General features: G+C 40.2%; 1 protein-coding gene across 3 annotated transcripts in view; it reads left to right on the top strand.

The window, feature by feature from the left end:
• Positions 1 to 10,027: 10,027 nt before the first annotated feature.
• Positions 10,028 to 24,299, top strand: part of fam222aa (family with sequence similarity 222 member Aa) — a 59,878-nt gene continuing 45,606 nt past the window's right edge. For 2 of the 3 annotated variants that reach the window (XR_013300252.1, XM_077600449.1), the window contains exon 1: positions 10,028 to 10,579. The gene's annotated coding sequence lies outside the window, so the exon portion shown is untranslated. Of the gene's footprint in view, positions 10,580 to 21,260; positions 21,671 to 24,299 lie in introns of those variants that run through there. The other variant, XR_013300251.1, reaches the window with a different exon arrangement.

Below are 24,299 nucleotides of genomic sequence, written 5' to 3'. Positions count from 1 at the left end.
GGTGCAGGTTTTCATTCCAACTCAACAAGAGGATACCTTTTGCAAGTGTAATTAGTTAATCAGTTGATTGTAGCCAGGTGCTACTTATTTTAGAAGACACGTGATTGGTTAAAATGTCGGCACTGGATCGGTTGGAACAAAAACCAGGACCCACTGCGTCCCTCGGCGGAATGGTTTGAGACACCTGATTTAAGGCATTTGCACAAATATTTGCCTAATGATGCCATGGTTTTGGAAAGAGTTACATTCCTATGACCACGATCTTCCGTGACCGGACGTTTGGTCGCCGGACGTTTGGTCGCCGGACGTTTGGTCGCCGGACGTTTGGTCGCCGGACGTTTGGTCGCCGGACGTTTGGTCGCTGGACTTTTGTTTGCCCGGACGTTTGGTCGCCCGGACCCAAACGTCCGGCGACCAAACGTCCGAGTACCAAACAACACGGTCTACGCATCAATCAAAGCCAACAATAGCCATGAGCAGTTTCACTGAGCAGACGTGTGAGTGTATAAGAGTGTACCTGAGTTGTCCCCTTAGGAAGGGACGTCAGTCAGGGTCTTAACAAGTTCTCCAACAAAACAATAAAAGTACGGGAAATTTGGAGCTTTTCTTTAGCCTAATAATTAATAGGGCATTAAGTATGACAAAATAATAATTCGCAGTTTGTATTTAGGGAATTTGAGCAACAATTTTAAATGGTAATTATCAATAACCTTCCGGGTGACCAAACGTCTGGCGACCAAACGTCCGGCGACCAAATGTCCGGCGACCAAATGTCCGGCGACCAAACGTCCGGCGACCAAACGTCTGAGTACCCAATCTTCCCTCTTTTTGTACTAAACTATCACCAAAATAATGTCGTAGTTGAGTCAAAATTGCAGCAAAAATTTGTTTGGGAATTCGCAAACTCATTGCATGCCATTCATATGGCCAAAATGTCAGTTGAGATTTTTGGTCACTGTTTTTTCTTTTTGTAAAAATGCCTGAAACAAAAAAAAACAGGGGCATTCCAAAATTCTTGGCACTATATCAGTGTCAAGCCAGTAATGTGTACACTAAATGCGGTTCCATTACAGGCCAAAGTTAAGACTGGTCAGGGTGAAGAGTGAGTGCACTTGGTGATTACAGCCTAGTTTATTCAAAGGACAGAGCACACGGCTCTTATTGCCAAGTGTGAAACAAATGGCATCCAAATTGAATATTTCAGTCTGGAGGAGTAAGATGTGGGATTTGCACACAAAGACTGAGTGACAGATTGAGAGAGAGGAGAGGCAGCCAACCTTTAACAGAGCTGCAGAGAAAAGACAGTAAATGGCAAGTTAGATTAATAGATTGGCAAGGTCTCGCAGAAGATGGGATAGTAATTCATCGAGTGAAAGAAAGGCAGCTTTTTTTTAGGTCAGAGTTGAGTGTGGCGGGATGATGAAGATGGAAATATGAATACTGAATAATTCAGCCTCCACCCTTCCTTGAATCGAAAAAAGGATTAAGAGTGGCACACGGAGTCAAAGGTTAGAAACAATTGAAGACAAAGGCAGAAATGAGTCAGGTAGAAAGTGTGAGGCGGAACAACTGGAAAAAGTGAAGACTGTATGCCCACTGCAATATGGAGATCAAGATGATATTATAAAGCCTCTTTACCTTCACTTTTATCAGAAAAAAAATTATAACTAAAAGCAGAAATCACATAGAGGATTTGGATTCCAGTTCTGGCATGACTGAGCAAGTTGGGCAACAAAAAAAGAGACAATTGAAATGCGATTTATTTATTTTTTTGTACATTTAAAGACCACATACCGATAACACATAGACATGAACTAAATATAGTCAGCATAGAATTCAAATCACAAAAGCAAATTTACAAAAATGCATAATTCTGAGACTGTGCATCCTTTTTTAAATCACTGAGTTCCTAATTTGTAAAGGCTTTTTTTTCACGGAGCTTGTAATTACTTAGGTTAGTCTTTTCTACTCAGGTGGAATTAACGTTGAACCCGGACACGCAACTTAAACGAGAAGCATGCTAGATATTTATATCTACTTTCAATTAAAAACAAGGCAATCACAAAAACAGAGAAAGTCTACTGTTGTCCCAGAACCCCGGCAGATATCCTCAAACCTGTTCTTTTCTTTGCTTTGACAGCTTTTGTTCCGCTTTTCATGCCTGTCCTTCGTCCGTTTGAGAAAGACAGCAGAGGAGTGTGCGCGCGCGGGAGTGTTTTGGGGGCGAAATGAGGGAGTCCTCAAATCTCAGTAGGCTGTAGGAAGCTGTCAGAACTGATAGAACTCTATCACTTGCGAGCGGAGGTGCAAAATTGGGCCGAGCTTAGCACAAAGTTCACTGGAGTCCGACTTAGTGAGCAATTTGGAAAAAGTTGAAGCAAATGTGCCACACATTCACCTTTTAGAATCCGGAGAGTTATTCAAATGTTGACACTTAAGATATTTTAAATGTAAATGTGACTATTTTGGTTCTTTAAAAAAGGTTTTTTTTTTGACACGTTAATGCTTTATTGGGCAAGTCACTATTTTTGTCAGTAAAGAAATATGAGCACATATATATTTTAAAAAATATTAATCATGATTATGTTTTTGTTATTTGACCAATATTTATAAATAAATTTATAAACGAATACAATGTTGTTTAAAAAACGATGCTAATTAAATTGTAATAAGTAAAAACAGAAATACACATTTATTACAGTACCATTTGTGCTTTAAAGATTTTTTCTCATCATATTTAACCTATTACATGCCCAATTAGAAGACTCGCTGATAATCGTCATGTTTCGTCATTGGCTGCGCTAGACATCCGATCAATTTTGACTTTAAAGGTTTAAAGAAAATCATAATTTGTGCATGAAAGGCTTACTAAAGGAATATTTCTGTAGCTTGCAGGAATTTGTTCAAGTGTTTGTTAGTGTTAGTTCCTAGCTTCTGCCAACTACAGCATTTATAATGTTTTTTCCTAATCTTAATGTCAAGCCAGTTAAAGGATTCGCTCATTATTTTGCAAAGAAAGCACTTTAAATTAATGATTAAAAAGCAAGAATCATGCAAATGGTGACATTGGGTAGTCGCCAGCATCACTTTAAAAGTTTAACCAAATAAAATATATTCATACTATGATAATTTTTTCAATGAAAGCTTTCAAGACAAGTTAACCTTGGAAGAGTCTTCAGGTTCTTTGGGCTTCTTTTCTGAACTGAAAATACTTTAATTACCAGGCGATAGCGCTTATGAATGTGCACTGAGCTTTTGACAAGGTCTTTTTCTATGCCGTTTAACAACTGACACAGGGTTGCTCTTCCAAATCTCAGACGTGAAAATCTTTGTATTATATAGTACTTAAAACCAATAGTGTCTACCTGCTGAGGGTACTACTTCACAATGTTTTCAAAAAGTTTTAGAAATACAGTTACATGGAAGTATTCACTTGACTTTCTGACTACAAATGATTTTTTTTTGCATGAAACAAGTCTCATTTCATTTCAATGATGTGATCAAGAACTACTTTGCTTTTAAATGTGTCATTTGTTGACAGTTGTTGAATGTGTTATCAATGTCAAAGTTGCGGGCGACATTTGACAAACAGGTTCTGATGGTAAATTTGAGCAAAAAACTTAACAATATGATTTTTCCTGAACATACAAGGCTAGTAAAAGGGTTTAATTCAACTACAATTAAATAGTTAACCTATAGCTGTTAATGTATTTAATGTATACATTATACACTCTGTCCGTCTCTTTGATATAAAATGCAATAAGGCACTCTTTGATTGTTTTCTGGAGAACCTTCACCTGTCACACGCACCAGTTCCAAGCTGACTCGCCATCACGTGAAGCCCTCAAAAAACAGGAGCAGGGTTTGTGTTCTTGGCAGACTCACTTTGCTGCCTCAACCAGATGCTTCATGCGTGTATGCGTGCATGCTTGTGCGCGTGTGTGGACAAACAAGGTTTTTTTGACGGTAGGGACACGCCGCTCTTTTCCGCTAAGTTGAGATTGCTAGATGCCCGAACTTGCATTTAAAGCGCCCTTGCACTTTCTGAAATATAACTTCCCTTATTGCATGTAACAAATGCAATCACATCTTCCAAATGTCTAAGCCGTTTTGTTTCCCCTGGGAAAGAAAGTCAATGAGTTTAACAGTCCCAAATGTGAGTGCTAGGACACTTTGCGTGACCTCCCCACACTCTAACACGTTTCTGCTGCCTTGTAATAGAGACGTATGAACTGACAAGGTGAGATAAACCACATTTCATCTCCGGTCAGCTGTAGACTTTGTCTGGTTTTCATTAAAATTCTGGAAACCATCTTGTCAGGGTGCATATTTAACGGATCATTTCTCATCAAAGATGTAAAACTGTATTGTATAGTAATTAGGCTATGATAACGCAAAATTGATTGTTATTGGGGAGACCATTTTTCTTGCTTTCAAACCACACCCGTTTTGAACTATTTTGGGGTAGTAATCCAAAACTGATGAAAAAAAACCTCTACTGTGTTGGTTTTTTGAGCTTTAGGATCCCCATCGCTAGGTAACAGAAGAGATAAGAAGAATAGATGAACACAAATATGTATATATAAATATATTTTTTTATTTTTATTATTTATTTTAATTTTTATATTAACTTCCTGAAAGAGCAAAACTTCCATCATGAAGGGCAAGACAGAGCCTCAACTGTGCCTTAACTGCATGTTTGCTTATGGTTTCCTGCAAAAGTCTGTTGAGGCTTCAGGCAGTGTATTATGAATACATCTCATCTCTGACCGGTCATACAGGAAACTAGATGCTTTTGAAGATTAAACATGACAAATTCTCCAAAACTTCAACACTCTCACATTCATCCACATTAGACAGACCTTGGAGAAAATACGGTTTCAAAGTAAACAACACCATTTTCAGGATTATCAAAGTAGGATGACCAAACCTTGTAAATCCAGCCATTCGTTTATTTTAAAGAACGTGTTCAGGCTTAAATACTGGGCAAAATAATAACAGGTTGTTAAAAAAAAGCAATTACATTAAATAAAAATAATACATAGCAATTAAAGAATGACTCATTCGGGGTGACAGAGTAAATCCCTGTGACTTTTGGCAGCTAAATTTGTTCAGAGCTAGAAAAAAACAATCTAAACGTATGAAAAATAGAAAAACTAACGTTAAATCCATATTTTTAAACTGCATGTTTCAAAACCGTCTCCATAAATAAGCACATCTAAAATTGCTAGTCAATTGTAAACCACACCTCAACAAAATAACACTGAACCTAAAACCACTACTCGTTCTCACTTCTTATTATTGTGACAATAGCAAGCACAGCTATGAGATTTCCCCGAACTGATGTCTTTACAAACCCTGCCAGGAAATGTTACTTTCAGTAGCAAACATTTATGCGGGTGTGGCAATACTATTTGGCAACCAACCGATCTGTGTTTAAGGGAGGATGTCTTGGAGAAAAGCAGAATTGCGGCACAAATCCCCGCTAAGATGTGATTTCTAGCCGGCACACACACGAGGTCGAAGGATGTTGTAAAGACTTCAGTTTATGTAAGTGAAAGAGTATTTCATCAACTGGGCCTGCATGGCCGCTCCGGCCCCTGATCTCTGTCCTGGCTTCCCCCTCCCTATCAACATCTGGCTGTCGGTAGGAAGTCTCCGGACCGGAGACACATCTATTAGCCAAGCCAGACATAAAGTATTGCAAAATATGCCCGTTTTCTCAAGCTTGCGACACAAGTATTTGATAAATGTCTACTTTGTTTAACTTTGTCCCATTTTGAAAAAAAAATATCAGAAAAACCTTTAAATAACACTGTCATGTCAACAAGTACCCACCTAACATGGCTAGTAATAACCAATGACTACTTTTTCAGTGGATACCAGTCACATCGAATTTCCTGCAAATTGGATAATACCGATAAGTTATTAATGTTACAGAACTTTTGCATAACCTAATGTTGTAAAACATAACTGGTGGTGTATATTTGCTCTTTCAGGGCCATGGACAATGGTAGGCGTCCAATAATCAGGCTCTTTTCATCCATCTGCTGTGCATTTAAAACAATATGTCCCTAATAGATGTCCAATTCATGTGAATTAAGAGGGCTGAGAGCACATTGAAAAAAACTGTTTATCCTTGCCTATTCCCAGCTCAAATGGATTGGATGCCTAGCGCTGTCAATGGTAGCCAATGAGTTAAAACACGCTCTTCTATCTAATTGGTGTTCCCCTGGGGTGCATCTTAGATCCCAGCTCATTTGTCATCTACTACATATGTTTGTTTCCCCTTGGTAAAGTATTTACAGATACAGGCTAGCATCTGTTCTTCTTTAAAGCAGATGACACCCAACGCTTCACCATTCTGAAATCATGCAATTTCAATTCTAATCAATAGAAAAAGTAAGTGTTGTTGAAAAAAAATGCGCAGATACAATGGACAACCAAGTCATTTCATTCTTTAGGAAAGATAGGAGAATTGTGTTGAAATCTAACTGCTTTGGTGTATTGCCATTTCAGTGAGTGGAAACATTTCTTTAATTTCATTTATCACCATTAAATGTATCATACATAATTTTGACTTCTCCAATACCTGTAAATATTGTGGTGCATTGAAGTACCTGAAGACTCCTTTCATTGTGTTTCTGTTGAAGTTTTCCTATTCTTGGTGGACCTATGAAAACCTTAGGATAATAATATTAATAATTATATTAATAATAATTTCAAATAACCTTTTATTTGTGTTTAAATTGCGGGGATGCAACAGACAGTTGCGTGCAAACTTTCCAAGTTATTTCTTCAGTCATGATGACAAAAATTAGGTATATTTGTTCAAGAAAGATATTACTAAATGCCTAGATGGAAAATGACAGCCTACCAGTAGATGTTAGTGCTTCTTTAATGCATCTTTCTATATTTGCTTTTGTTCCTTTATTGTGGACTACTCAGTATAAATTGTTTTGAAGAGTGCTATAGAAATAAGTGAGAAGCTTTCATACCTGATGCCCAAATGAGTTGTTAAAATGCTTTCTGAACAGGTGTCAAAATCTTAGGCTTGTCTTTGCAATGGTTCTTTGATTTTCTCAGTTTTGCTTCTGATTTTTTTCCCCATCTCCGTCTGCTGAAGGACTCCTAACATCAATTTCCGGACATTTTAAGGCACGCAATGAAGATTGAACTTGGCTCAGAGGTGTTGTTACCCTTGCACATATTGCGTTTTTATCGAATCTTATTCTGCTTGATCCCACCTTGCCCTTGCCCCCCACTCTAGGCGACCCCGAGCTCGCCCTGAGCGCTTCCTCCAACCTGTGTGTCCTCTAACCACTTGACACCTTTACAGATTCATCCCCACCCCTTGGCAGACGACACACACTTTGCCCGTGGGGCACAATGCAGTGATCCCCGACAATCGATGGCAAATAAATCAATGCTATCTCTTTTTCCCATGCCTCTGTTGCCATTGATTTCCCCCCCCGTTACTTTGCCGTATGTGGAAAGTTTGCTCATTTAAAGTGAGTTTACTTTCAGAAGCACATTTTAACAACACGGGGCTGTCAGCTTCAAGCCAGACGCTAATGTTAGCTGCGGATGAGGCGTAAAAGAGCTTTATTTATGAGATGCGCTGTTCAAACAGAGGCTAGAGAGGATTTATTGAATGGCTTTATTGTGAGCTCTTTTTTTATAGAGGCATGCTCAATCCCGTCTTGATTGGAAGCTCTTTTATTTGGTTACCTTAACAGCGACAAAGCAGCCATGCTTTGATCACATGCGAGAAAGGGACGCCCAATGAGTGTTCGGATTACTCTCCTATTGCTGTTTTTGTGAAAAGATCATTGCTATCAAATGGAAATTCACGTCCAATCGGCTATCTACGCGACATGTCACCAGCAATGATATCTGGGAAATGCCCGCGCTCCAATATATTATTTTGAAAGCCCCATTTAATATAGCTCACAGTAAATTATCTCGTGTGATGTTTCGCTCGTCTCTCCCATAAATAATTCATTGTTTTTATGTGCCCCCGTGCCGCCTTGGGGGATTGGAACAGCTGAGTGTTTTCACAACGTATTTGTGTCCAATCTTCGGTGTATTGGGCGTACTCTAATCAAACCACAGTACACATGCCTTGAATGTTTGTTGAGTCATCTGCTTATCCGCTAATCAAATGACTTGTTTGCCTTCATGCCTGGCTCGCAGTGGCGCCTGCCCTTGATTGGCTCGTTTTCTATCGATTCTCCGTGTGTTTGTTTTACAGTAAAGCCCCCGTACGTACATAATGGGAATGAAATCCAAAGGCAGCAAGCAGCGAGGGAGTGGACAGCTAAACCAGGATGAACTCAGGCCCTCCGTTGCCCTGGAAATGTTTGACTTTCCTCATAAAATATCATTACCGTGTGCAACATGTATAAACCCAAGAGGTGATGCAGATGCATAAAGGTGCAAGTCATAGAGTGAATTTCTAAAGCAGGAGAGGCCAGCGCGGTGGCAGGCATCTATGCCTGGCATTTGGGAGCATCAGATAGGGCAGAATTGATGACCTGGCTCACAATGGATTTCTTGGAGCGGGCTGCCAGACCGAGGTAATACTTTCAGGCTCTTATCAGCGCTGGCATAAGCTGAGTGCTGCATCACACACTTCCCAGCGTCAGCTTATTATGAGGCCATGATGTGTGATTGCTCGTCCTTCCCCTTTGGGTGTCTGTGGCTTGCGTCTGTGTTGGCAAGAGGAAGATAATGAAGATAAGAAACCTTCAAGGCCGTAAGTGACATTTTCTTTTTATATCTTGATTTACAAAGTGTTTATTTTGCAAAAGAAATGTGTTTTGCTGATTTCACTCATGCAGGATGGGAGTTTGCAAATGGTCACGATTAGAAGAAATGCCTAAAATAGGATGACATTTGGTTTCTAAAATGTGCAGTGTTGGGAAATATTTTCATAATCTACATCTATCATGTTTATATTAATCATTGGTGCCCTATTTAAAATAGTTATGACTTGATTATTTTTCTCCATGAGTACTAACTCGAGTTAATATTTGGGGGACTCATTGACTATTGATTAAGTCCCATTACATTGAGGTAACAGGACTCTTACTTGAATACAATTTTCTGTAAGTGTAGCACCTCACCTGTCACTCATCATAAGATTAAATATCCCTAATTATTGAAGCACTTGGCAATAAAATTTAATTTAAGATCATTTTTGCCAAAGAGGACATAAATTCCATTTGGATGACAAAGCCACTTTACAAATTACCTTTGTAAATGCTAAATGTGCAACTCTTACAGATCAATTAGTGTGATTTTAAAAAAATATCTTACATCAGTCATCTCCAAAACGTAGTCCATGTCAATTATGTTAGATATGTAAATCCTATTGCAATTTTTGTGTAATTATGGATGCCTAGCAGTACTTTTATTTTTTGACATTTTTGGTCAGATTTGCTCGCATTAAGGGATGTCACAGTTAACCTTTGCGGCTGAAAGAAGGACAAAATGCTACGAAGGACAAAACCTCGTATTGCGTTTTTTTGTTTTTGTTCTTACAGTAAATAGGCTGCGTACGGTACACTTTTTGACGCCAGTAAACAACGTGGTTTCAGACGCACGGACGCCATGCATCTCTATGGTAACAATCGTCAATTATCGTGGATTGGCCGAGCCGTGGGAATGTTTGTGTTGGCCGGCCTCGCTGATTGGTCGGTGGGCGGTCCGTGCGGGCTGACGAGCCGCAGCGTTCCGGGTTATTGTCAGTCTCAGCAGCTCGGCACCAGGGCAGGACCGCCGCATCCCGGAGCTGCCGGCTCTTTCATCCCAATTCCACCTTTTTTCTCCTTTCTCCGTCTCGGTTCGCGCACCAAAGAGGGACCCTCCGGGTGTGAGGTCAGTGCACAAGAGCAGCCGGAGACCCTCGCTGTGGATGCTGAGGCAAAATTACATCTCGGAGGGGCGAAAGTGACGGACCGAGCAGGAGCCGGATCGCCGGGATTGCTTTTTCCCGTCCCCGGCGAGCCTTGGCGATTTTTTTTTGTTTGGTGTCAGGATCTTACGTTCGCTTTTTTAAAAAATGTTCCTTTTCTTATCACTTTCTATCGACGCGTAACAGCTGGAATCTTTTTTTTAAATTTCTTTTTTTTTTATCTCGCTTCCTCGCTTTTTTTATGGAATTGTGGAATACTGCGTAGCGCATAAAATCAAAGCAGCCAGTCTTTCCACTAACCGCCTCGTGGTTTTGGAGATAAGAGCGAGAGAAATTCGAAGCAAGCCGGGACCTTTCACCGCCGCTCCGGGGGCGAAGCGTCGGCAGCCCGAAGCGCACTTTGCGGTGCGCAATCGCTCCTCCGAGGACCGAGCTTTCCGCAAAATTTGGCAGCCGATCCGAGAAAAAACTAACAAAAAAAACCCCAAAAAGCTTTTCAAGTGTGGGATTTAACTCAAAGAAGATCCAAGTCCACCATCGTTTAACATCGCTGGATGGATTGGAGCAAAATGAAGCATTTCTAATTGGGAGCACACGGCTCGCTCCATCAATATTGTCTATCTGCATGGAGCTCTAGTCTGCACTTGGGAACAATTTATGGTAAATATATTGATATGTTTTTCTAGCCTCTCGACCCTGCCTGTATTGTTTTTTTTGTGGGATCCTAACCTAAGATGTTGAAGGTTCGTAAAAAGCTGTCGGCTGGCCTAACGATGTCCCGGATGGGAGCCTATTGTGAGGGAACCGCAATAAAAACAAGTGTCGTCAAACGGACATGTTCCGAATGGCTCCAGGAGCCACTTTGAAGTGTGATTGACCGGTACCGCTCCATCCCGCGGGCTCTGGTCCAAACGTGCGAAGCCTCTCTCACCGCTAACGTCTGCTTCAATTAGTGCTTCTTCAACCCGGAGTGTTAATGACATCTTCTGTGCTTTTATAGTCTTCCTGCATATTATGAGCAGGATTCTCTTTTTACTGCAGAGCTCGTAAAATTCAGCGAGATGTGAGCATCCGACTTTAAAACTTTTCTCTCCCACGGATGATGGCGAGCTTCTCAGTGTGTCCCGCAGTCCCGGACAGATAAGAAATCTAACATTTGCTGCTTTAACAAAATACAACTCATTCAGAAGAACCTTCCCGCATTTGTTGTTTTTGCTAGCTTACTGCTTTGGCAGACCCAGAAACCAGTAAATATGCCCCATTTCTGAGCTGTAAGCTTTCAAAGAACATCCCTGCAAGGAAATCCAGCACATGCTGGTTTCTGTACCAGCAAAACCAATATTATTACACACCTAGGTTCTGTTTATGCTTTGGTAGGGCTTTAGCCGGTACAGAAACTATGATATATTATGTACTTCTTCTCAGGGATGTTTACCATATCCAACGCATAGTGCAATTTTGCATCTGAACGTGCATAATGATTTGACTTGCAGTCAAATCAGTTGCAAATACGTCCTATGATGCCATAGAGATAGGTTGCCCAACCACTGGGTTGGAACATTATCCTGCAATCTTCTGTATTTCCTCCCTTGGTGGAGCCTGTCTGTCTCTCTCCGGTCGACAAGCAGCTTGCTGAAGGTAATATACCTAAACCCTCCACCTCCACCTCCACCCCGCACCCCAGCCATGCAGGGCACCTGCCATGGAGCCTTCCTGGCTGTATTGAATAAAACATCCAGTGATGTATGAGGCAGGGGGCTTCACCCGAGGGGGCACAACTGCCTCATTTACTTCCTCCACTCTGCGCCTCTGACCTGCTGAGCAAATTGCGCTCATATTAGCTCTGCGGCTGCTCCTCACCTAAACAAATAGTCTTCCCAGCATAATGCTTGTCTTAACTCAACATGATGGTTGGACGAGGCACCAGGAAACAGCGTGACAGAGAAGCTTTAATATCTAGGTCACTGAATTACCTTTCTAGAGTTGGGGTGTTTTTTTTTCCTTTTTTATTCCATTTCTTGCTTTTTACTTTTGCTATTTTCCTCTCACTTTGGACCTTCAAATACCCCACATAGGCTTTAACATCAGTTCCTGGCTCATTTTGCTCCCCAATATTCTTGTTTTACGCCTTTAACAACCTTAAAAAAATACATTAGTGCAAGTGAGGTTAAACATCACCTATTACGGGAATGCTGGTCAACTTCCGATTGGAAAATCCATGTTTTTTTCCATAGAAGGTAATGCAGATTGATCTTTTCCGGGGTGTACCTGCTGCCTTAATTAGATGTGAAGGCAATGTAACAAGCAAAAAACTGACATTTTGTAACACTGGACTCAATATGGAAGTATATGTATAATTTTAAATATAAGAATTTTTATCCAAACACTATTGAACTTGACAACGCATTGCTGCTCTTCAGTAACTTCATTAAAGGACTTTGTAATATATACAAGGGCAGTTATGAGATACATTTTTCCTTTATATAACTTTGTAGGCTATGTTGAAATATGCCTTTAAAAAGTAGTTCTGATGAACACGGCGACTCACCCAGTGTGTAAATAATACTTTGCATTAGCATTTGACTATTACCAGTGAACAAAATACACTAATAAATTGCTTTTAATGTTAGTTCACCACACCCCATTCGTGCTTTCATCTAAACTATAACACTACACAATCGTTGACACTATATAAACATCTTTAACCGAAACAAACTGTTCATTTGTGGTGACTTCAAGTAGTCAGCTATTTAGTTGTCATCTCTGAGGTTTTGCATGTGAAGAGCTGGTCTACTATATTGAAAAGACAGTTTTGTTGATAATCTAACTTATTCCTTAGGTACAGAAAATAAATTGGTCAGTCATACAATAACTTGGGGCTAACTAGAAAAAGGTATACTGAGATAAACAGTATGTGACTGTGATTATTAGTTATTGCCATGTGGAAATGACTCCACTTTTTACGAGATTACAATACTCTAAATCAATTATTTTGTTATTATATTTGTAATTTGCGCCACAATTCCTTAACAATAGCTTACAAGAAGCAAAATCAGATCTGCAACTCATTAAGGCTGTTCTCAGCCAGTGAGAATATTCGAGGAACTCACCAACCAAATTAATGTGCTAAAAAGAATCTGAGCCTTTTCTTAAATTACACATCAGTTTGATTGATTGATAGTTTGGGCGCCTTAACATATTCCCTTCTTATTAATGCAGCTGGCTGCCTGCAGTGAAAAGAGAGCCGAATCTCTTGAAAATCGTTTAAGTTGCTGAAGTTTAATTTCCTGCTCTGTGTATTAATCTCTTCCTTAATCCTTGCATGGTTTGATTGTCTCAACACCTACCCGGAGGCAGCCAATCTCCTTTTAGCAAATTACAATGACTAAAATAGTTACATCTTGAACGTGTGCGGGTGCACTTTTTATGCTGATTAATAACATTTAGGACAGTTCTGTTGTCCACATCAGACATCCTGAAAAACATCACACGCCTTTGAACCAGATGTGCAGAGATATATCTTTTAACTCGTAAACATCGGCAGACACTTAAAGCTCCGTTTCCTCTCAACGCTGCTCATTATTAGCCTCTTGATCAAAGTGTTTAATTTCCTGAAAAGTTTAATGCGCCGGCAAACAAAAGAGACACATCCTGTCTTTCTTGCGCTTTTTGCAGCTACGTGATTTAATATAACCTCCACCGTTGTGATTATCGCACTATCAACAATACATAGAGACATGAAAAGGCATACAACAAAAGCATTATTCACTAATTATCGCGGCGGTGGGATGAACACACCCTTCAACCAGTCATTTTGAATGAGGCAGACAAAATAGGATGTGACAGTACATGGATGTTGGTCTATATGTGTGTGTGTGTGAGGGTCTTCTCTGCACAGCTGCTGGGGCACAGGGCACTTTGATGTGACATTGTTGCCTCGTCATATAGTTAGCAACTATACCTTCACAACTAGATCTATTTTAGCACCGGATGTTTGGGCTGCTTGTCAGACGGCCGCCTTGTATTTTCTGCACCGTCTAATGCCGTTTCAACCATGTCAGGGTCAAATGATGGTTCACGGCGGCTCCTAGTAAAGCATATTTTTTATCAGGTGCTCCAGTTTTATTGTGATCGCTAGAGTTGCCATTCCGGTTGGGCGGATAGCTTTTGTGAGGCCATTGAAAAGGTTTAGCAAAAAGGGGCTGTGCTTTTCAGCAGTGTAGAACGTCCTTGTGTCACACTATGAAGTGTCTTTCTTTTTCTGGGTACTCCGGTTTCCTCTCTCATCCCAAAAACATGCACGATAGGCGGATTGGACACTTCAAAGTGTCCTTAGCTATGAGTATGTGTGAGAATCGTTATTTCTCTTCTTCTGTCCCGCCATTGGCTGATATCCGATTCAGGCTGTACCCTGCTTAATACTCATAGTTAGCGGGGATAGGCTCCATCACCCCCGCGACCCTTGTGAGGATAACCGGCTCAAAATGGCTTTGTATTCACCCCTGACAAACAAAACAATATTATCCAAGTCAATTAGCTAAATTATGATTTTAAAAAAATTGGAGTGTTATACAGAGGGGTCATTCTCAAATTTAAATAACACATAAAATAATAATATATACAGGTTCTAAGTAGATTCGCTTAATCTGAGACCAAATCCAAAAATAATAATATGAATAATAATTCATAACATGCAACCTTGTTACTATAATGTATTTTTAACAAAGTAAAAGACAAAAATTGAGTTTATCATGATGCTCTGGACAACAAAAATGGAGCCTATCCCAACTGAATGACTATTTTGGCTTACAGTACGGCTGTTTTTTTTGTGACCAGCTAACATGAGCGTCATCCATCAGCTTGTTTACACCCGTGTGTCTCATGAAGTATACCAATCAGCCCCTGACCTCACTCCATCCTTTGCACCTCCATGTCCTTCCATTTCGTTAATCTCCACGGAAGTCACGTCCCACCAGACTTCCAAGTTAATATGTAGCCTTTAACATTGGAAGGATAAGGTGAACTGGTGTATTTTTATGGTCCAAAAGCACCCATTTGCTTTTCGTATGCGGTTAATAAGTACAACATGAGGCCTGCGCGTCCTTCATGGTACAAACTCTCCCTGCGGGTTAATTATTCTCTCCAAAGTTACTGTTTGTTCCTTCTTCTTTTTTTGGTGCACAAAAATCAGTAAAAGTCAAGTGAAAAGGACAGTGAAAGCTGTACATTGGAGAGAACCCCATCATTGACTCGTCAAGTAGCGACCATCTGCTTTCTTGCGTGCTTGATAGCTACGCATCTTAGTTGGCGTTCCATGGAAGGAAGAGGCAATGGCAGGCGAGCGCCTTCCAAAGTGTTCCTGGCTGAAGGATAAAAACAAATCTGACACGCTCCCCAAGTGTGAATTTGCTCTCCTTAAAAACAATGTCTCTCCTGCCTTCCTCATGCTCACATTGATTTGTTCTGGGTGACAGTGCAGGCTGCTGTGAAATCACCGCGGCGTCATTGATCTCAGCGAGGCTCAAGGAGTCTGGCGACAGTGAGCAACATGGGAAAATCCTCCGTGTGCCCTCTTCAACCCCGACCAGTATACCGCAACGGCGGTCTTGGCCGCTATCAGATCGGCCCCCGCTCTTTCTCTCCAGCTACTGTATCTCAGTCTCAGCTGCGCTTTGATGTGTTTTGTGGAGGACCAACCGTACATGCTGTTTGGTTCACCATTGTGTTTCACATTATCTGGCAAACTCTTTATTGCCGCTGTTTTCCATGCCAGAAGCAAGGCAGTTTTTTTTCTTTCTTTTTTTTTATCTCATGCAGGCCTCTGATTAATCCTCCCCCCTCATGCGGGTGTACTTTAATCTTGAATGGAGATATCTGATTCTCCTCGGCTATTGAGGAAGATCAAGCTTTAATGGAACAAGGAACTGCACATCATCCTAATCTCCTTCTCCATGCATTTTGGCCGACTGCTCTCCCTCCCCAGGCTTTGTATCTTTCTGCAGAAGCAGGAAATACATCAGACCGATAAGATATTTTCTCTTCATGCTTCTGTAATTTATTCCCATTGGACAAAAGTGACCAATTTACATCCATGCTGTTTGATTACCTGATTAAGAGAATAGTGGGAGAGAAAAAGAAAGTTGCTGACATTAACCAATGGCCTTCCAGTACCATTGTTTATACAGGATATATGTATTTTACGACATTTTACATTCCACCTTTACATACAAAATATTAAAACATGATTCAAAACAAATCAATTAACGAATTCAATCAATTATGGAATGTCCCACTGTACCTATGGTATTCATGTTTGAATTAGTCAATAATTAAAAAGAAAAAAAACTTATTTACTTGTTTACATAAGTACATTTGTCCTGTCAATCTGCAGGAATGGGTACATAAATAGCTAGCTTCTGCTGTTAAGGGAAAAAATACTATTTGTACAAATATGCAAACCTGAAAATGTGATTATGCCAAATATGATAGATATCAAATAAAATGCTACCCTTGATAGCTGAGCCAATCAAGCACTAAATTGAGTTACATTTTATTGATGAATAAGTAGCCGACAACCAGAGAAGTGAAGGATTATTTTCCTCAAGAATTTTAAAGACAATGTCCTCCGATGCTAGAATGACCTTTTTTTTTTAGAGCTAACGTTTAATAGCAAGAATCCTCACTATTAATCACTTTGTTATACGGAAAATTCATTCATAAATTCAAAAAAGAGTAGATAGCACGGCCAGTTTGCACGTTTGGACCATCACTCTAATGGGCTGCATTCTGATAGGTTTTACTGTAAATTCAGGCAAAATGTTTTCATTTGAACCTGTTCAGAAGATGGAGAAAAAAAAATCTGACGTCGTAACTTCTTAAGTAAGTCTGATGTTAGTGATCGGTTAAAATTACTACGTTAACTTGTGAATCTGCCCAGCCGTCATTTATTTTTACATAAGTATTAAGGTCCAGGAAACAAGTACAGTATATATTTTTGCATTTTTCAACTTTGATTTCAACTTGAATTAGGGTATGTCCACCCTTTCTATGTATTGACATACAAAAGATGAGGCTTATGCGTGACCCATGTCATCTGCCTCTAATTTCCTCGAGGGAGACATCAGCTGCATAGGAGCATCAAGGTTCAATGAATTTGATTGTACTGCAGTTTATCCAGGAATTAGCTATCGACTTCCATTTCCTCCCCTGACTTGCTCCATATCGCCCAATCACAGCGTACATTACACTGACCAGCAATTGCACTGTTTCTAGCAGGTCGCATATTACGTACATTCTTTCAAATGTGTAGCACTTGGCTTTCACACCTCCCACACAGTTTGTGTCTGTGACAAAAAAAAAGAGGCCATTACCCGATTGTACGGCGCTTGCTGTAAAGTAATGAAATTTTCACCGACTGCAGAAAAAACAATGTTGTCTGGTCTGGAGTGTAATTGCAAAAGCCACCTCACAATTTTCTCCCCCAAGTTGACCGTGAATGCAACAGCATTTAATAAAACTCTGGAGATTTTTATCATTTATTGGCGGCGGAGATAGTAAGCCGAGGCGGATAAAACCCATTCTGTTGACTTGGTGAATTAATTTCAACCAAGCCGCAAACTGTAAAAGACACAGCCAGTGACCCACAGCTGCACGTTTTCGGATTTGCGTAAAAGGCTTGTGCAAGTCAGCTATATTGTCGGTATTAAACTCTGGTTTCCTTAATCTAAATGATGGAGGAGGCTGGGATTCCCATCGTTTTCTTTCACCCTGTTTTTTGTGTCAAGGAAAAGTTAGAAGTGTGGACCATATTGGACCCTGAGGCCAAAGAGCTTGGCTTCCTGCTTCCACTCTCATACAAAAACATAGGAACACCGACATGAGGACATGTATTGCACACACCCACACGCACACACATATATACACACACACACTGCTAGCCAGGCCTGTTTTATTACCTCCTGCCTGCCGCTGGAATTGCTTTCCTCCCTCGAGTGAGCCAGGCAAAGCCGGCTTTATTGTGTTAACCTATTTGTGTGTCAAGAGCGATTGCGGCGTTCTTTATCTCTGTTTGTATTCGGACGGGGAGACGGCAGCGAGAGTGGGGAAGGCGGAGAACGAGCAATGGCGATGTGGTTGCGTGGGGCGAGGGGGTGGCGGGGTTGTACGCAGGAGTCAGACTCGCCACCCGAGTTAGACGGATGGCCGGTCACCTCGCTCCACTCTGGAGGATAATGACTGGTTGCTTAGCAATAAACCGCCCCACATCCACTTCCCGACTTGCATCCAAGGTAATCACTTTGTAGTCGCGTCTCTGTTTTTATAATAATAAGCCAACTGCCGTCCATTAAAAAGTGCCTAATGGCACTGGACATTTTATTTAGCGGTGGTCCAATCAGGTTAGGGCACTTTGAACTCCATTTTACATTAGGTCTGCGTAAATACAAGTTGGTCGGCAAGTGTTTATATCCACATTTGCGAGCAGTTGGTGGACTTTGACCGGGATTACTGTGGGGCCATCGCGATACAGTATATCCCTTAAAATGACTGCTGTTTTCCAACCTTTGATCTCTGGGAAACCTGACCAATCACATGATCGTGTACTCTTAGTTTGATGGGCCTAACGCAGGCCACCAGAGCGTCCCTCCTGTGAGCTCTTAGTTTTATTAACGTTTTTATTGAGTTGAACAAATCGCTGACCTTTAGTGGCATAATGAACGGCCCAGCCTGCCTTGGAAAAGTGGGCGTCCTGGCAGGACCAACTGGCGTCCTTCCAAGCTGTTCACTTCATGATCTGTGCAATGTTTGTGCAGCAGGTTATCAAGCTTTTAAGACCGCTGACTGTTTTCAGATATGTTTGGGGATAAAGGGTTAAAAATACAATTTCATTCTCTTGTTTTTTGGGGGGGAGGTTAAATTAAATGCTTCACCTGATGCCATGTATAATGAGGTCTTCAGCATTCATTTTTGGTTAGAAAAATCACTTCCGTTTCGAGTCACTCTATTGCTCATACACGAATGATGCTTTTTTCTATTTGTATTTATTTGTTATTTATTTATCCTCACAAGGCACTCTTTAACTCATTGGCTGTCATTGACTCATTGAAATATATTGAATGTCTAAAGCTATCATTGGGACTGAAAGATGAGCGAGCATTCATGGTTAGTCTTCCCGATTTAAATGAATTGGACGTTTATTGCTGCCAATAAAAAAGAAATCAACTTTGAGATGTTACTTGAGGCCTTAATCAGTTTGTTTCTCTTTTGATCAATTTTACTTTCATTAATTAGCTCTTTGTATTCAATTATAAACCTTTCATTAATTATATAAAAAATAATGTTAAAAAATACAATACGACAATTCATAATAATAAAAAAAATCATTTTTAAATTGCTGTCCACTGGAGGGTTAAATTGTAAAGTCTTCTATGTGATCATGTGTATGTTTTTTTCTATCCATATTCCTTTATTAATGCTCATGCACCAATTCTGAAAGTGACAGCTTTGCACGTCCTGGGAACTGTAAACACATTAACCAAATATTCGTCATTAATAGAGCGCCCCCCACACTCCCCCGTTCTTATTTCCACACCATGCTTCTATGCCTACCTCCATAGGAACAGCTGTCCAGCTGTCATAGCAGCCAGCCAGCCATTCAGCCTCTCTCCCAGGCAACATCTGTAGAGTCGGAACGCACAACGGCGGCTTGTCGCTCTCAGCTTGTCCCCAAAGACCGCGGAAGTGTGTCATGCCCTTGGCTGCACGTCGCCACTGGCCACATTAAGCGTGTGACTGAGTCCGCTTTTAACTTGATCAACTCATTTTAGCCACTTCAACGCGCTCTCTGAGATTTTTGCCACAATCCTCCAGTCACGAGAAAGTCCAAAATGAGACGTTCCGGGACTGCCAAAGAAAAAAAAGAAAACATGGCACATCATCATCCCCATTAATAGTCGTTTGCTTGTGCGTGGATGTGTATGTGCGTGCACCTGGGTGTGTGTCTTTTACAAAATCCCAGCGAGCAAAGTGCAATGGCCTGGAACTGACGGGAACCCACTGGGAGAATCTCTCCTTGATGTAGCCCCCCCTCCTCAGCCCTGCTCTCCCCCTCCTCACCATCGTTTCCTCCTGGCAGTGCGAGGATAGAGTAGGAGGAGGGTTGCCATGTGAGATGAACAGAGCTTGGGTCCCCTCTGTCAGACACAAAGTAGGATCAGGGAGCTCGCATGGGACTCTCTTGTGGGATGAAAAAGGGAGACAGCAGCTGTTTTCCCCCTTCAACAGAACACTAGGTTCATATATATAATATTATATATATATATATATATATATATATATATAATATTTATATATATGTGTATATATATATTATATATTCTATATATATACATATTTACATATATATACATATATATACATATATATATATATATACATACATATATATATATATATATATATATATATATATATATATATAGCGAAATGGTGATATATTGTGATACTTTGTTTGCCAAAAGATTATCAATATGTTCTCTCCAAGAGTCGATATATCAATTTAAAAAGATGTCACTGCTTAAAATAAAAGGACACAATAGGCTACTAGCAATATTTTTGTCTTAAGGCATTGCCCACCAGTGATGTCACTAGTGCTACAATCCACTTTGGCTGGATTGGACATTTATTGCTGTCAATGGCACTAAAACTAGAGTATTCACTTTTTCTTATTGCTTTTGGGGCCATTTACAAGTCATTCCTGGTGATTTTAGGGCTTTACGGGTCATTGTCTATTGATTTCGAGTCACTCTATTGATTTAGGTACAGTCCTGCATCACTTCCTGTTCAGTTACTGTTCAATTCTTTGTTTTTACAACTACAGCAATGTTTAAAAATGTTAGCAAATTTAAAGATTGCAATAGTGTTTTATGGATCATTGTTGCCGACACAGTTGGTTGAACAGCTCATCTATTGATTGAATATTGAGGGTATAAATCCAGTTCCTACCATTATTGTTATACCTTTTGGCAACAAACAGCATGAGAGTAATTGGCTGATAGTGTTTTAAAGAGCCAGTAGCACAAATTGAAAAAAAAAACATTTTCCCCTTCTTAATACATTGCATGGGATTGTATGCACGGATCTTCAAAATTGATGACTTTGACTCGGGTGCAAAGACATGTGATCGGGAGACCCTTTGTTTAAATGATCACTATTCTGTGTTACACATTGGGTTGGACAGTTTTTTTTTTTTTTTTTCCCTCTATGGGACCTGTCCTTGTGATCGCCCATTGAGGTCACCTGTTGTTTCCCCACCCACAGGATATCTTTTGCTTGCTACCTCTCAAGTGACTCATGTGTTTCTGATTGTCTCGTCAACCCATGTCTGTCTGTTTAAAATGGGAATTTAAAAGGAGAAGAGGTTGTGCATGTGACATGGCCAATTTCAGCTTGCTCTTTGGCCAATATGTATGTTGTAGATTTTTTTTTTTAATGCAAAATAATGCATTTCCTTTTTCATAACCTAGCTTCAATGAATACATTCATGGCAAAACATTAACCCGTGATTGAGAGCCAAGTAAAAAATATCCATATGGATGCATTGGAGGTCCTCCGCCTGCGATGGGTCACACTAGCAAACAGCTGATGACAGGAAAATCGCCTGCTCATGACTTGGGTTTTATCATTCAAATTCCTTCTTTTTGCTTCGGCCTACCGTGATTGACAGGCTGGCATAAAAGCGGCGGCGAAGCGATGGTAAGTGTGACAATGGTCTCTCCCTCTTTTCCTTGTTTTCACGCTTTTTCTGCTGTCACAGACAAGCTCGCTGATTGCCTCTCTGCCAAGGCAGCATACTATTAATCTTTTAAACAAGGGACTGAGAACCAGCTGTATTCGTAGTCCATACCCAAGAGGTCCCCATGAGACTTTGTCAAAAAGGCAATGGAGACTAAATTGCTGTCATTGTGTCTAGTTGTGACGTTGTTTAAAAAAATAAATAACACTATTGGAAATCTTTATAGGTGCTTATATACTAAAGTCTGTGTTCGACCCACAACTAACTACATCGTTTCAATTGTGGCATGATGTTTATGTCTCTCTATTTATGCTTATGCTCCCTGACAAGACCGCCTCGAGATCCCCTTTAGCATGCTTAAGTTTATTTTTTTCTTTTTGCTTTGTTTCAAATGGGATCTTAAAGAGCACTTTGTTCCAACATGGCATTGATGTAATATGAAGCGGAGAGAAAAGGCAACAGCTCCATTTGGCCCTCAATTTGAAGTGTTTTAATGACTCGCAAAACCTTTCTAGACTTGAACTTTAATGGCTTTCTCTGCTCCAATTTCATGGACTGGGCTTTTGTGTTTAATTAGGTGTGATTTGTGAACATTTCCCAAGTGGTAGGAAGTCTTTTTTTTCAGGAGGGGAAGTTTCTGCACTTCCTTGACAATTGCTGCAATGTTACTGACACCTTGGGCTGTAATGGATGGCTTCCTGTGCAAAATAGCCTCATAAAGCAAACTTTAAAGGATGTGGATCACGTGGCAGCGGTGTTCCGTGTCTCAGGCCTTTCTGATGTTACTGTCGTATAAAGTACCTGAAATTGAGGGGGTCAGTGTGCACCTTCTTTGTGTTCTCTGCTCATGGAAACTCGGCGAGGCAGTGCGACCTATTTAGATGACTATTTGACTCCTTGGTCAGAGCCACATGATAGCAACATGGCTGCTCATTGGAGAAGGGGCTACAACAGCTGATTGTATGGTTTTTATCCACGTCGTGTGCTATTCATAGTACCTCTAATACACCCGTTGTCTTAATGCATTACCTGTTGAAGAAAGTCTTACCTTATACTGCCTTTGAGCGCTACACCGTCTCTCCAAAAAAGACTTGTATTCCAGAATTCAATCTTGTCTGTGTTGCCATTTGTGGAGGAAAAAGTTGTTTTTATTTTTTTAATATTTAAAAAAATAAATAATTTTGACAGTTTTTTTTTTAAATTGTCTTAAACAGACAACAGATGACGACACGCAATGAACACCTAAGTTAAAATACATTTTAGTAATGAATGTAGGGTAATTAACCCAAAGGTTGCAGGTTCAATCCCCTGCCCAGGTGACCATGTCAAAGAATCCTTAAACTTAATCTTAAGGATTATTCCTTAAGGATCGTGAACTCAATAAGGGAATGAGGTGAGAATGTCAAAGTATATTTAGTATTCTGAGGGTGGAAAAGCATTTAACAAGTTTGTCTCCAGTTTTAAATGAAGCCAAAATACAAAGCAATCGTATTGTTTTGCATTTTAGTGTGCATTTTCGTGCTTTGATTTCGAAAAAAATAGGGTTTTAATGAGACTTTGTGGAGGTGTGTGAGATAGGGCGTGAACATAAATGCTTCATTACAACAAAATGAAATCAGGCTTCTTAGAAAATGAAATGCCATCTTGGGACATGCAGTTAGGGCCTCTGCCCACAAAATGTTTGAATTACTGTTATTATTCTTCCAAAGTTTTTTGCCGTAAACTTTGGGTTTTCTTATTCCAAAAGCAGTTTTTGTATTGTGCCTGTGATCAGGAAATGCCATGAACACCTTGATGCATTTAGAGGATAAGGACCCATGATTGACAGGGGCCCTGGAAAATAATAGAACCTTAGTGGAGCAGTGGGGCCCAAAGTGACAGCTAGCCCTGTCTGTGATTGACAGGCATCCAATTTGGGATGTATCCAAAATCAGATAGGATAAGCTCCCACTCACTTGTCACTATGAACAACACAAGCAATAGAAATTAGTTCATCCATTTATTTTCTGAACCGCTTACCCTCACGAGGGTCGTGGGGGGTGCTGGTGCCTATCCCAGCTAACTACGGGCACCAGGCTGGTGACACCCTGAATCGGTGTCTACCCCATGACAATAATAAGTAATAGAAATTTAATAAATTCCCCAAAAGTAGGATTCCAGGGATAAAACCATTGTTCGAAACGCTTTACTACCACCAGTAGAACTTGGGTGGAATTTAGTATTTTTAAATAAATATCAAATTGCGATCCAGTTTCATTGACAGTAAATAGTGTATAGTATCAGATTAGTGAAAAAGCTTTGTTGAGGTCTTGGTGAAGATTCGTGCTCTTGACTGTCATATATAGATCTTTTTGGTAGGTTTTCTTTAAAGTTGTAAAAAATACATTTTGTTATTTGATTTTTAGAGTTGTGTTGAATAATGCGATGAAATGCTGATCTAAAATACTGGTTGTGGATTGTGAGAAGGTCTACTTGTGTGGAAGTCATCCGGTTTGAAGTGTAGGCTCTGTTGTTTGTGTGAACAGTATAAAGGGTAAAGAAAATGTATAGCAATTAAAATAATCATCAATTATGCCAAGCAATTACTGC

The sequence above is a fragment of the Stigmatopora argus genome, chromosome 5 (genome assembly GCF_051989625.1).
Source record: "Stigmatopora argus isolate UIUO_Sarg chromosome 5, RoL_Sarg_1.0, whole genome shotgun sequence".
Lineage (NCBI taxonomy): Eukaryota > Metazoa > Chordata > Actinopteri > Syngnathiformes > Syngnathidae > Stigmatopora > Stigmatopora argus.
This window is presented reverse-complemented; position numbering and strand designations above follow the sequence as displayed.